Below are 9,058 nucleotides of genomic sequence, written 5' to 3' on the forward strand. Positions count from 1 at the left end.
CTGGCAAAATCAGCAGCTTCATCCCCCTGTGGTGAGAAATCCCAGACCGTCTCAGTGAGCCTTACTGATGCTGAGGACACAAACCAAATGGACCATCTGGATCTAATGGAGGATTTAGAAGAAGAGGAAATCCCACCAATGACCAGTGTCCTTCCAAGCTTTCAGACAAATCCCGCACAAGACACAAAAATTACAAAGAGACCTGAGACCAAAGTTGACCGTTTAGAAAGAGGGTTTAGCACCTTTGACTGGACCAGGGCCAAAATCTACAATCACTCTCCCTTCTAAGCCTTCAGACAAATCCCCGCATAGGACACAAAAAATTACAAAGAGACCTGAGACCAAAGTTGAGCCGTCAGGGCCTGAATCGACAGTCAGTCCATACTCTAAGACCAAAGGTGACCTGCTTCAAAAGAAGATTTCAATACCTTTGACTGCATCAAGGACAAAATCTAATACCAGTGTCCCTTCCAAGCTTTCAGACAAATCCCGCACAAGACACAAAAATTACAAAGAGACCTGAGACCAAAGTTGACCCGTTTAGAAAGAGGGTTTTAGCACCTCTGACTGAACCATGCCCAAATCTACAATCACTCTCCCTTCTAAGCCTTCAGACAAATCCCACACAAAAATTACAAAGAGACCTGAGACGGCCTGAATCAGTCAGTCCAAAGAAGATTCAAGGCCAAAATCTACAACCAGTGTCCCTTCAAGCTTTCAGACTGGGATCAAGATGAACCAGAAGACCTGGATTGGACACCGTTTCATCCCCTGTGGTGAGAATCAACAGACTGTCTCATTGAGCTCCACTGATGCTGGCGACACAAACCAAACAGACCAGACCGGATCTAATGGAGATTTGGAAGAAGAGAAAATTCAGTACCTTTGACTGGATCAGGGCCAGAAACTACAACCAGTGTGCCCTCCAATCTTTCAGACAAATCCACCCACAGGGCACAAAAAATTTCAAAGAGACCTGAGACCAAAGTTGTCCCATTTAGACAGAAACATGGAGTCTGCTCCCAACTTGGAGATGAGTTCAGAGGAAAAGCTTCTGCATGCTGTAGACCAGGATCAAGATGAAACAGAAGACATGGATTGGACACCTGCTTCATCCCCCTGTGGTGAGAAGTCCCAGACTGTCTCAGTGAGCTCCACTGATGCTGGTGACACAAACCAAACGGACCAGCTGGATCTAATGGAGGATTTCAGAGTTGACTTGCTTCAAATGAAGGTTTCAATACGAGGACTGCATCAGGTCCAGAAAGGACAGCAACATCGAGTCTGCTCCCAAGCTTGGCCACGAATTCAGGAAAAGCTTCAGCAGGCTGTAGACCAGGATCAAGATGAACCAGAAGACATGGATTGGACACCTGCTTCATCCCCCTGTGGTGAGAAATCCCAGACCGTCTCAGTGAGCCTTACTGATGCTGAGGACACAAACCAAATGGACCATCTGGATCTAATGGAGGATTTAGAAGAAGAGGAAATCCCACCAATGAAAGTCCCCTCAGCGTGGTCCTCCTTAGGTTCAGGTGTAATCCGTTTTGAAGTGAAGTCTGTGGTCATGGTAGAAGAAGAAGAGAGGACTGAGGCCCAAAAGGACAGCAACATCGAGTCTGCTCCCAACTTGGCCACGAATTCAGAGGAAAAGCTTCAGCGGGCTGTAGACTGGGATCAAGATGAACCAGAAGACATGGATTGGACACCTGCTTCATCCCCCTGTGGTGAGAAGTTCCAGACTGTCTCAGTGAGCTCCACTGATGCTGACGACACAAACCAAACGGACCAGCTGGATCTAATGGAGGATTTGGAAGAAGAGAAAATCCCGCCAATGAAAGTCCCCTCAGCGTGGTCCTCCTTAGGTTCAGGTGTGATCCATATTGAAGTGAAGTCTGTGGTCATGGTAGAAGAAGAAGAGAGGACTGAGGCCCGAAAGGACAGCAACATAGAGCCTGCTCCCATGTTGGCCATGAATTTAGAGGAAAAGCTTCAGCGGGCTTTAGGCTGGGATCAAGATGAACCAGAAGACCTGGATTGGACACCTGCTTCATCCCCCTGTGGTGAGAAGTCCCAGACTGTCTCATTGAGCTCCACTGATGCTGGCGACACAAACCAAACAGACCAGCCGGATCTAATGGAGGATTTGGAAGAAGAGAAAATCCCACCAATGAAAGTCCCCTCAGCGGGGTCCTCCTTGGGTTCAGGTGTGATCAGTATTGAAGTGAGGTCTGTGGTCGTGGTAGAAGAAGAAGAGAAGGTTGAGGCCAGAAAGGACAGAAACATGGAGTCTGCTCCCAACTTGGAGATGAGTTCAGAGGAAAAGCTTCTGCATGCTGTAGACCAGGATCAAGATGAAACAGAAGACATGGATTGGACACCTGCTTCATCCCCCTGTGGTGAGAAGTCCCAGACTGTCTCAGTGAGCTCCACTGATGCTGGTGACACAAACCAAACGGACCAGCTGGATCTAATGGAGGATTTGGAAGAAGAGAAAATCCCGCCAAAGAAAGTCCCCTCAGCGTGGTCCTCCTTAGGTTCAGGTGTGATCGGTAGTGAAGTGAAGTCTGTGGTCATGGTAGAAGAAGAAGAGAGGACTGAGGCCAGAAAGGACAGCAACATCGAGTCTGCTCCCAACTTGGCCACGAATTCAGAGGAAAAGCTTCAGCAGGCTGTAGACCAGGATCAAGATGAACCAGAAGACATGGATTGGACACCTGCTTCATCCCCCTGTGATGAGAGGTCCCAGACTGCCTCAGTGAGCTCCACTGATGCTGGCGACGCAAACCAAAATCAGCTGGATCTAATTGAGGATTTGGAAGAAGAGGAAATCCCACCAATGAAAGTCCCCTCAGCGTGGTCCTCCTTGGGTTCAGGTGTGATCGGTATTGAAATGAGGTCTGTGGTCGTGGTAGAAGAAGAAGAGAAGATTGAGGCCAGAAAGGACAGAAACATCGAGTCTGCTCCCAACTTGGAGATGAGTTCAGAGGAAAAGCTTCAGTGGGCTGTAGACCAGGATCAAGATGAACCAGAAGACCTGGATTGGACACCTGCTTCATCCCCCTGTGGTGAGAAGTCCCAGACTGTCTCAGTGAGCTCCACTGATGCTGGCGACACAAACCAAACGGACCAGCCGGATCTAATGGAGGATTTGGAAGAAGAGAAAATCCCACCAATGAAAGTCCCCTCAGCGTGGTCCTTCTTAGGTTCAGGTGTGATCGGTATTGAAGTGAAGTCTGTGGTCATGGTAGAAGAAGAAGAGGGGACTGAGGCCAGAAAGGACAGCAACATCGAGTCTGCTCCCACCTTGGCCACGTATTCAGAGGAAAAGCTTCAGCAGGCTGGAGACCAGGATCAAGATGGACCAGAAGACATGGATTGGACACCTGCTTCATCCCCCTGTGATGAGAGGTCCCAGACTGCCTCAGTGAGCTCCACTGATGCTGGCGACGCAAACCAAACAGACCAGCTGGATCTAATGGAGGATTTGGAAGAAGAGGAAATCCCACCAATGAAAGTCCCCTCAGCGTGGTCCTCCTTAGGTTCAGGTGTGATCGGTATTGAAGTGAAGTCTGTGGTCATGGTAGAAGAAGAAGAGAGGACTGAGGCCAGAAAGGACAGCAACATGGAGTCTGCTCCCAACTTGGCCACGAATTCAGAGGAAAAGCTTCAGCAGGCTGTAGACCAGGATCAAGATGAACCAGAAGACATGGATTGGACACCTGCTTCATCCCCCTGTGATGAGAGGTCCCAGACTGCCTCAGTGAGCTCCACTGATGCTGGCGACACAAACCAAACGGACCAGCCGGATCTAATGGAGGATTTGGAAGAAGAGAAAATCCCACCAATGAAAGTCCCCTCAGCGTGGTCCTTCTTAGGTTCAGGTGTGATCGGTATTGAAGTGAAGTCTGTGGTCATGGTAGAAGAAGAAGAGGGGACTGAGGCCAGAAAGGACAGCAACATCGAGTCTGCTCCCACCTTGGCCACGTATTCAGAGGAAAAGCTTCAGCAGGCTGGAGACCAGGATCAAGATGGACCAGAAGACATGGATTGGACACCTGCTTCATCCCCCTGTGATGAGAGGTCCCAGACTGCCTCAGTGAGCTCCACTGATGCTGGCGACGCAAACCAAACAGACCAGCTGGATCTAATGGAGGATTTGGAAGAAGAGGAAATCCCACCAATGAAAGTCCCCTCAGCGGAGTCCTCCTTGGGTTCAGGTGTGATCGGTATTGAAGTGAGGTCTGTGGTCGTTGTAGAAGAAGAAGAGAAGGTTGAGGCCAGAAAGGACAGCAACATCGAGTCTGCTCCCAACTTGGAGATGAGTTCAGAGGAAAAGCTTCTGCGTGCTGTAGACCAGGATCAAGATGAACCAGAAGACCTGGATTGGACACCTGCTTCATCCCCTTGTGATGAGAGGTCCCAGACTGCCTCAGTGAGCTCCACTGATGCTGGCGACACAAACCAAATGGACCAGCTGGATCTAATGGAGGATTTGGAACAAGAGGAAATCCCACCAATGAAAGTCCCCTCAGCGTGGTCCTCCTTAGGTTCAGGTGTGATCGGTATTGAAGTAAAGTCTGTGGTCATGGTAGAAGAAGAAGAGAGGACTGAGGCCAGAAAGGACAGCAACATCGAGTCTGCTCCCAACTTGGCCACGAATTCAGAGGAAAAGCTTCAGCAGGCTGTAGACCAGGATCAAGATGAACCAGAAGACATGGATTGGACACCTGCTTCATCCCCCTGTGGTGAGAAGTCCCAGACTGCCTCAGTAAGCTCCACTGATGCTGAAGACAAAAACCAAATGGACCAGCTGGGTCTAATGGAGGATTTGGAACAAGATGAAATCCCACCAATGAAAGTCCCCTCAGCGGGGTCCTCCTTGGGTTCAGGTGTGATCGGTATTGAAGTGAGGTCTGTGGTCATGGTAGAAGAAGAAGAGAGGACTGAGGCAAGAAAGGACAGCAACATGGAGTCTGCTCCCAACTTGGCCACAAATTCAGAGGAAAAGCTTCAGTGGGCTGTAGACCAGGATCAAGATGAACCAGAAGACCTGGATTGGACACCTGCTTCATCCCCCTGTGGTGAGAGATCCCAGACTGTCTCAGTGAGCGCCACTGATGCTGGCGACAAAAAACAAATGGACCAGCTGGATCTAATGGAGGATTTGGAACAAGAGGAAATCCCACCAATGAAAGTCCCCTCAGCGTGGTCCTCCTTCGGTTCAGGTGTGATCGTTATTAAAGTGAAGTCTGTGGTCGTGGTAGAAGAAGAACTCAGAACCACCACACCACCTCCAGGATCAGCCGGCTCTCTTATATCTTCATCAGGAGACTTTGAAGAGGACAAAAACATGGAGGAAAGCAGCAGAGGCCGATCAACAGGCTCTGGCTCCTTGATACAGGAGGAGCAAGACCACACTGCCAGGAGCCAGAGCAATCCACAGGAAGGAAACGCCTCCACAGTCCAAGGGAAGAAGTCAAAATGGTGGCACTGCTTCAGAAAATGGAGGAAAAACAAGGTAGCGTCCATTTCTGAGGAACAGCTCAGCTCACCAAACGTTCAGGTTGGAGGTGGCTCAGAGGAGGCGGTCACGGCGGCAGCTGATGGATGCAAAGGATTGTGGGGATTCTTCAGTCGCTGCAGCAAAAAGAAGGAGAAGCTTCCAGATCAGCCCAGAAGGTGTTCTCTGTGGAGGAGAATCTTTTGCTGTTGCTGTGGGAGTGACACCTCAGATTAGACCCCCCCCCCCCATGATTTAAACATTATTTAAAAATAAAATAAAAATAATAATATAAATAATATAAATAATATAAAATAACAACAAAAAAGGGCAATAAAAATAAGTTAGTCAGCAAAAAAAGGGGAAAAGAATGGGAAAAATTGGCAAAATGGGTCAAAAAGTGGCAAAAAATAGTGTAAAAAATGGGCGAAAAGTGGAAGAATGGGCTAAAATGGGCAAAACAGTGGCAAAAATGGGCAAAAAAGTGGGAGAATGGGCTAAAATGGGCAAAAAAATGAGTAGAAAAGTGGGCAAAAAAGTGGCAACAAAGGGCAATTCTGTCACTTTTAACCCATTTTAGTCTATTTTAAACCCTTTCCATCACTTTTTCTCTGCCTTTTTTGCGACTTCTAAACCAATTTTTTCCACTTTCTAGCTATTGTTGCCTCTGTTGACCTATTATTGCCTCTATCAACCCCTTTTTACACCCCTTTAATGCCAATTTTAACCACAGTTAACCTAATTTTCCCAGTTTTAATCCATTTTTTATTATTATTCTTTTAAATTATTAATTTTTATCTTTCCTGTTTTTACGAGATACTTTCTCATATAAACAAGAATTTATTTATATATTTATTTATTTAATATTTTTAATATTTATTTATGACAATAATACACCCAGGTACAAGCCCTGACATATACAAACAAACAACATTAACATATTCACAACAACATAACATATAAGGGAGATCAGTGCATGCTCATACTTAAATAAATGTTCAGTGCATTGTCAAAAGGTTCAAACTGTCCTATACAGGGGTAGATCCATTTTCAAAAACAAGACAAATACAAGCACAGCATTTCTCATATTAACCAGATTTGAGAGTCAATCAGATCACATTAAATCAGATCAATATTTGCGATGATGAAATGTGCCCCCACACCTGCTTCCAAATGGTTTCAGAGCTAAACTTAGTGTCATTTAGTGTATGTGTTATTTGGTCCATGCCTAGAAGATTAAAAACTCAGATATCCATGTTTCTATAGAGAAGCATTTTGGTTTATGAATTTTCCAGTTTGACAAAATCATTCTTTTTGCAGCCAAGAAGGCTAAACCAACTGTCTTCCTTTCTTGTCTTGTTTTAAATTGTACAGCTCTATGACCCAATAGGCACACAGATGAACATGGAGCAATATTTACATTAATGATCACTGAAATTAACTTACAGACTTCTGTCCAAAATAACTTGACTACAGAGCAGAGCCATAACAAATGCATCAAATTTCCCACTTGTCCACATTTATGCCAACAAAGACTTGAAACACTTGGGTCTATTCTTTTAAGTCTAGAGGGAGTAATGTAAGCTCTATGAAGAATTTTCAGCTGTATTACTCTACCTCGGACTGACTTTTAGGTTGTTTTAATGTCACGCCAAATGTTTTCCCACTCTGCAGAAGTAAATTTGACCCCTAAATCAAGTTCCCATTGTGACTCTGTCTTTGAGTTCAGGTTTGGGGAAGAATGAAGCAGCAACTTATATAAACCTGAGACTGCTCCTCTGTTTGATGATAAAAATCTGACTTTTTTTTATCAATGTCACAATCATAATCAAAATACTCTTTGGGAAATTTGGAAACAATTGACTTTAACTGGGAGTACTGTAAAAAACTATTTGTATTCAAGTTATATCTTCTTCTAAGTTCCTCAAAGGGCAGAATCTCTCTGTTCTCTATAATTTGATAAATTTCTGTGATATTGTGATTGCACCATACCATATTGGCCAGTGGACTCCCTGCAGCTTTAAATGCATTGTTATACCATATCAGGGAGGATAGAAGAGCTGAACTTGTAATGTTCATTCTTTTATGAATTTCTCTGCTTATGTCACATGAGAACTTACTAACACAATTGTCCAGTTTTTTTAGGTGGAGCAGGGGTGTACCAAAGTGAAGATAATGACACAAATTTGTTCTTCTCCTTTACAAGATGTTCTTCCAGCCAGTCCCAACTTCCTTTGTCTCTACTCTTTTTATAGCCCCAAGTAAGTGAATACCTGGCATTAAATGCAAGATAATACAAATAAACATCAGGGATTCCAAGACCCCCTTTGTCTCTTGGTAGGGATAATTTTTTCCGCTTAATTCTAGGCTTCTTGTTATTCCATAGAAAAGAAGAGAACATTCTGTTGACATAATCAAACCAAGATTTCTGAATAAACATAGGAATAGAGGACACTAAAAAATTCAATCTTGGAAGTACATTCATCTTTAACACTTCTGCCCTACCCCATAAGGACAGGGGCAGAGCAGACCATCTTTTAAGGTCTTCCTTTATGTTAATCAATAGAGGTTTGGCATTTAAGTCCCATATTTCATTGATAGGTGATCTAATTTTGATTCCCAAATATTTCATGCCTTCTGCTCTCCAGGCAAAGGGAGCAGATCCAAGATCTGTAAAATGTGTAAGCATGTTCAAAGGTATGGCTTCACTTTTAGTCCAATTTATTTTGTAACCTGATAGGCTACCAAATGAGTTAATTATTTCTAAAACTCTTGGTATAGAGTGTGAAGGTTTTGACAAAGTCAACAAAATGTCATCCGCATACATATTTAATTTGAAATCATGACCACCAATCAAAATGCCTGTAATTTCTTTGTCTTGTCTGATAGCACATGCCAACGGTTCTAAGGCTAAAATAAAAAGAAAAGGGGGTAGGGGACAACCTTGTCTAGTAGAACCCCAAAGTTGAAAGGGAGCTGAAATCATGCCATTGCTCTTTATTGCTGAGACAGGTTCCTGATATAGTGCTCTGATCCACTGTAAACACCTTGGACCGAAACAATATCTGGAGAGAGTCTCGAACAGGTACGACCACTCAATTCAATCAAAAGCTTTCTCAGCATCCAGTGAAATTGCTACCACTGGATGCTGAAGAGAGCTAGCCGTCTGCATGGGCATGAGTTCTTTTGAAAAACACTTATAAAATTCTGCAGTGTAACCATCATTACCAGGTGCTTTACTGTTTGATAGAGATTTAATTGTGTTGTGAATTGCTTCCTCTGAGATAGGTGCCTCCAGTTTTCCTTTATTTTCTTCCTTCAACTTTGGTAAAATTAATTTATTAAAGAAATTGTTTAAATCTTGTTGTTTGGCCTTATATTCAGATTTATACAAGGATGAAAAATAACTTCTAAAGGTATCATTAATAACCCCCTGATCTCTAGTAATCATACCAGTACTGTCCCTTAAAGAAATAATGGAGTGTTTTTGTTCAAGTTTTAATTGATAAGCAAGCATCTTCCCTGCCTTTTCTCCGTCTTCATAATGTGACCTTC

This window comes from Cheilinus undulatus, linkage group 6, assembly GCF_018320785.1.
Source record: "Cheilinus undulatus linkage group 6, ASM1832078v1, whole genome shotgun sequence".
Taxonomy (NCBI): domain Eukaryota; kingdom Metazoa; phylum Chordata; class Actinopteri; order Labriformes; family Labridae; genus Cheilinus; species Cheilinus undulatus.